This window comes from Zalophus californianus, chromosome 4, assembly GCF_009762305.2.
Source record: "Zalophus californianus isolate mZalCal1 chromosome 4, mZalCal1.pri.v2, whole genome shotgun sequence".
Classification (NCBI taxonomy): Eukaryota; Metazoa; Chordata; class Mammalia; order Carnivora; family Otariidae; genus Zalophus; species Zalophus californianus.
The window spans coordinates 111,067,456-111,072,812 of record NC_045598.1 but is presented as its reverse complement, the minus strand read 5'-3'; the positions used below and the strand labels follow the sequence as shown (position 1 = coordinate 111,072,812).

General features: G+C 37.8%; 1 pseudogene; it reads right to left on the bottom strand.

Annotated features, from left to right (window-relative positions):
- Positions 1–1,868: 1,868 nt before the first annotated feature.
- On the bottom strand, positions 1,869–3,274 carry LOC113912538 (annotated as a pseudogene).
- Between the last annotated feature and the right edge of the window lie 2,083 nt (positions 3,275–5,357).

Genomic DNA, 5,357 nt, shown 5'->3' with positions numbered 1-5,357 from the left:
TACACCCTGGAGATATACAAAGGAGGGAAGGACAGAAAAGGAGAGAATGGCTGAGCCAAGCACAGTCAGTTTCTTCTCTAAATGGACCAGCCATTAAGATATAGGGATATATCAGGCAAATGAGGAGACAAATCAGTGTTTAATATTCAATTGACAACTTCTCATGGATTCTTTAGTGAGCCTCAATAATGGAATTTCCCTTTCAACACATTCTATTTTAACATTAACCTATTAGAATCATATCATCTTAATATATTAATAAGTTGGAAATATATGATTTGTCATTTTCATAAGACATTCTCAACTCTTTTTAATGAACTGAGTCACTTAGAGCCAAGTCAATATTATTGTGAGTTATTTTCATCAAGTAGTTTGAATATCAGAATTCATAATTTTAGTAAATAACTATTTTTTATTGGAGAGAAAATAGTCTTCAACCACCTGAAACTAATATAACACTGCATGCTACCTAACTGGAATTAAAATAAAAACTTAAAAAATGAGCACTGGGTGTTATATGCAACTAATGAATCACTGAACATTATATCAAAATCTAAAGATGTACTATATGTCAGCTAATTGAATTTAAATAAAAAATATAAATAAAGTAAAATAAAATACAAAAAATATGGACTTTGATGGTCAAAATTATATGCTCAAGATTTTAAGTCAACATTGGAACTATTTAATTTTTTTCCTTTTAATAAACATAATCCATGTCCTCTTCATTAGGTAGAAGCAGTCTGAAAATCAATGATATTATGCAAAGATATTGAAACCTGTAGACAACCCCACCTTTTTGGTAATATGTATATAAAAAGTGCTAACCTATTTTCATGTAACAAGATGTAATGATCACTCAGCAACTGGATTTTCAGAGCACCAGTGTGAACAGTAGCCTATTCTTCCAGGTATTTCATTAATGACATTTTGTACTAACTCCTTTTAGAGACTACAAACCTCTGACTTTAGTTATTCTTGGCTTCCCAGAGCTGAATATGAGTGTCTAGATCTGGGTTTCCCCAGAGTGGATATAGAGACAAGGACCTGGAGAAACTGGAAGGAGGAAAGGCATGGGGCACCTGTCATAATTGTTGTGTTAGTGAGGGGGAACAACAAAATGGATTTACTTCTATTTAGAGTGCTCCCAGGTCTAAGAACTTGATATTTTTATATATTATTTGTGCCTACTTCCCTCTGGCCAATAGAATCAATAAAATGAGAGACTAGAGTCTTGGTGTGTCTTTGGCTTATGTTTCTCATATGCTATTGAGCTGTAGTAAGACGAGAAACCAGGAATCGTACTTTCATGATACTTGCATGTAGCTAAGCTACAGTGTGTTTGTTTTGTTTCTTGCATGTTGTCTTCTTTTGCTGTAAGGCGGAGACTTGTAAATGTGTCCTATAAAAGGTAAGACACAAATATTTTAAGTTTTTCAGGCAACAAAGACCTCTGTTGTATTTTCTTTTTTAGAAAAAACTACCTTTTTAAACTGTAAAAATTATTTTTATAATATGGGCTGCACAAAAAAACCATGAACCAGATTTGGTCTGCAGGCCATAGATTGCTCAAAGGGAAGAAATAGCTCGCATTTATAGTCCTTTGCATTTTTTTTTTAAAGAAAAGAGTGGAATTTAATCTTTATTTACAGGACACTGCAAGAGAGAAGATTCCACATAGAAATAAGAAACCCACTGAGAGGAGGAGCTTCATACAGGTTGTACAGTTTGGAACTGGTCAAGTAGAGTTTCGTTGTAAAACGTGTTACAATAACAAAACACATTAAAAAGAGTTCTTAGTAGAGAAACAGTAAGACAACCTTCTACCAGAGTACACAGCAAACAACTTTCTGCCTCAGCTGTACAATCTAAAAGTTAAAGGTCCCTGGAGCGCCATCCTGAACTTGGAACCATATAGCCTTCAGAGGTAGTTTCTGGGCATAACATTCTGATCTCCTCTTCCTCTACAGAGAAATACTTCTCAATCAAGTTTAATGAGCTTGTACACAGACTTCATTTCATGGTTTTTGTAGAGCTTCCCATTTTGTCCAAACCTCCACATTCTTCAATCATTATACTAAGTTTCTCAGTATCACCTAGTTTCTCAGCAGCCTGAAAGGATGTTTGAAATGGCATCCAGAATAACCAGAATAATTTTGGTATCTTTTGCAGTTAAGAGGTTCATCAATGGTTCAATATCCATAATGAACAAGGTATACAATCTGTTCAAATGTCCCACCACTTGTATAGTTGATCACAGCTCAGACAGCTTCCTTTTGTGTTTTAAAAGTCTGCCTTAGAGAGAACACCAATGAGGGATAGGGACTAATCCATGATTTCACAACTTGCTGTATCTGTCTGGTGACCAGCTGTGATGTTTGACATTGTCCGTGTAGCTTCCTTCTGAATATTAGTTTTGGGGTTTCCTAGGAGGCTGGGAAAAACAGCAAGTGCTCCTGCATCTATTACAACCTGAGTCTGTTCATCTGTTCCAGTGAAAATATTTCCTATGGCTCTTAGCACAGGAGTCACAATGGGCAATTCAGTAGCTCCTAGAAGCTTCACAAGCTGGGGCACAACTCTTATTTTCACAACCATTTCAATCCATTCATTTGGACCATCAGTAAAGTAGGAAATGGCCCAGCGGTTATCTGCCAATACTTCTGGTTCATCATGATGCAGGAGACGAACTAAGGTAGGAAGAATCTGCTCAACCGCATCTAATGGGGGTGCAAGATTCTTGTTGTGACAAAGGTTTGAAAGTGTCCAAGTAAGGTTACATAAGTAACCACATGCTACAAATGACATATCAGGAACTGCAAGGAGAGCCAATATTGGGTTAACTGCACCATACTTGATAACCAAGTCTCAAAAAACTGAAACATCACCTGCAATGTTTCCTAGAGCACATACAGCCTGTTCACTGATGTGGGCATGGGAAAATGCCAGCAAAGAAATGAATGCTGGGATAGCACCTCCATGTACCACAGCCTCGGTCTGTTCTGACGTCCCAGAAGCAATGTTAGTGAGAGCCCAAGCAGATTCAAACTGAATGGGACTACAATCAGTTCTGCCCAAGAAGGACACAAATTTTGGAATCAAACCAGCCCGGATTATGGGGGCTGTTTTTCCCTAGAAAACAGTTTCTTAGCAGCTTGAGTAGCCTGGAGCTGGCTTTCCAAATTGTTGCTATTTATGCCTTTGACAATGTCATCAACAGACCAATTTATAGTGCCTTGGTTGTTGTGGTTTTCCTGTAGTGGAGAGGTAACATCAGGAAACAAGCTTACGTTTCCCCTTTTCAGCATCTGGTCACCCTTCTTAGCTTTCCTCAGCTACACATGAACTTCTATTCGACGCTGCCTCATTTCTGTACTGTCTTTCCCCTTGTTCTTGAATCTGTTAAGGTGGGCAGCTGGTGAATTAGCATTTTCATTGGTGGACATGGTTATGAGACAAAGGGAGAAAGATACATGGCCAGCTCAGGCTTCCACAAGGAGGCGGTCCGGAGCATGCAGGCTGTGGGTCAGCTGCCCTCAAAACATCCATCATGGATCACCCCAAAGATGGTGTTACAGTCTTTGCATTTTAATGGAATCTAATTTACAGATAGCAATTAAGTGAACTTTTTAAAGAGTATAAATGTCTCAACCCCCCTGCTGATGTGGTATCAAGAAAGCCTTAATAAGGGAACCAGGACTTTCATTCCTGCCGGGTAGTAAAAAGACTCCAGCCTCACAGTTTCAATGGAGATCACATGGGTGGTGTGAACTTTTATTCCAATCTGATGGCATGAGAAACTCTTCCCTGTCCCCACAGGGTGATGTCAGAGAAGGCCTAGTGGAGAGCCAGGACTTTCACCATAACCCAGGTGTAATGAAATCATACTCCTCCCTCCATGATGCCAGTGGAGGCCACATGACCATAAGTAACAAGAGATGCTTTTAGTAAAGGAGAGCATCAACTAAAGCCTACTGGAAACCTTGAACTTCTACCTCTGACCATCATTAAAAAGTTTGACCCATGAGTGTCAACAGAGACCTAGGGGGCAGCCTGGACTTCTACCTCCTCCTGGCAGCAACAAGGCAACACCTATTTTCCTCATCACAGCACTGTCAGACAAAGTAAAATGTAATGGGTTTAAATAAGATCCAGAGTCTCATAACATAGTACCCCAAATGCCCAGGTCCTCATCAAAAACCACTTGTCATACCACAATCCAGCAAAAATCTGTTTGAATAAGAAAAGATAATCAACATATGTTGACACAAAGATGATACTGATAATGAAATTATTAGACTATGACTTCAAATCACCATCAAAAAATGTTTCAATGAACAATTATGAACTGAAATTAAATGAAATCATGGAAATTATTTAATTGATCCAAAGAAGGTAGACATAAAGGAAGAAATGAACAAAGAACAAAATAGGTAAAGAGAAAAGATGCGTGATGTGTTTCTCCTTGGTTTCCTTTGCAAGTGTAAGTTCCTTTGAAGTATAAGTTAAACTCCATACTAAACTATATCACTCTGAATTATTTAGCCCTAGTCATTTTCTTGATCTCAAAAATCCCCTTTTGACCCTCATTCTCTCCTCAAGGCACACTGGACTCTTTACTATTCTTCCAATACAGCAGGATAATCCCACCTCAGGGCCTTTGCATTGCTATTTGACCTACACTTAACACTTGTCTCCCCAGACATTTGCATATCTCTCTTCCTCATTGCACCTTCTCAGAAGCATTTTTTTTTGTGACCACTCACTCTAAAATGCACCATTCCATGTCCCTGTCTCCTTTCCTTGGTTTATACTTCTTCAAATCACTTGAAGTATCTGATAATATATTTTACTTGTATTTATTTATTTTTAGTGTTCACCTTCCCTCATTAGACTGTAAACTTTTTCTACTGCTGAGAAAGTAATGATTTTTAATCTAATTCAATTCTGAAACTACTTCAAACAAAAGCACAGTTATTTTTTTTAAAGAAAGCATAAAAGTAAATTTTATTTTCAAATTTACTTTGGGCAGGGGTCCTTTGATGGCTCAGTCGGCTGTGTCCTACTCTTGGTTTTGGCTCAGGTCATGGTCTTGGGGTCATGAGATCCAGCCCTGCATGAGTTCACTATCTACCATGTGGCCTTACTGATGGCATTACATAAAACTACCTGTTAGTTAAGACTAAGAGCTTGAGAGTTTGTATCATGCTCAAGTTCTCATGGCTAGTATGGGGAAACCCTTGGAATTAAAATCTATGATTTCCATTTCCTAGGAAGATTCTCTATATATAATTGTTAGAAATATGTATATATTTATATGAATATGTATTAATATAGAATATACTTAGTATATTAAA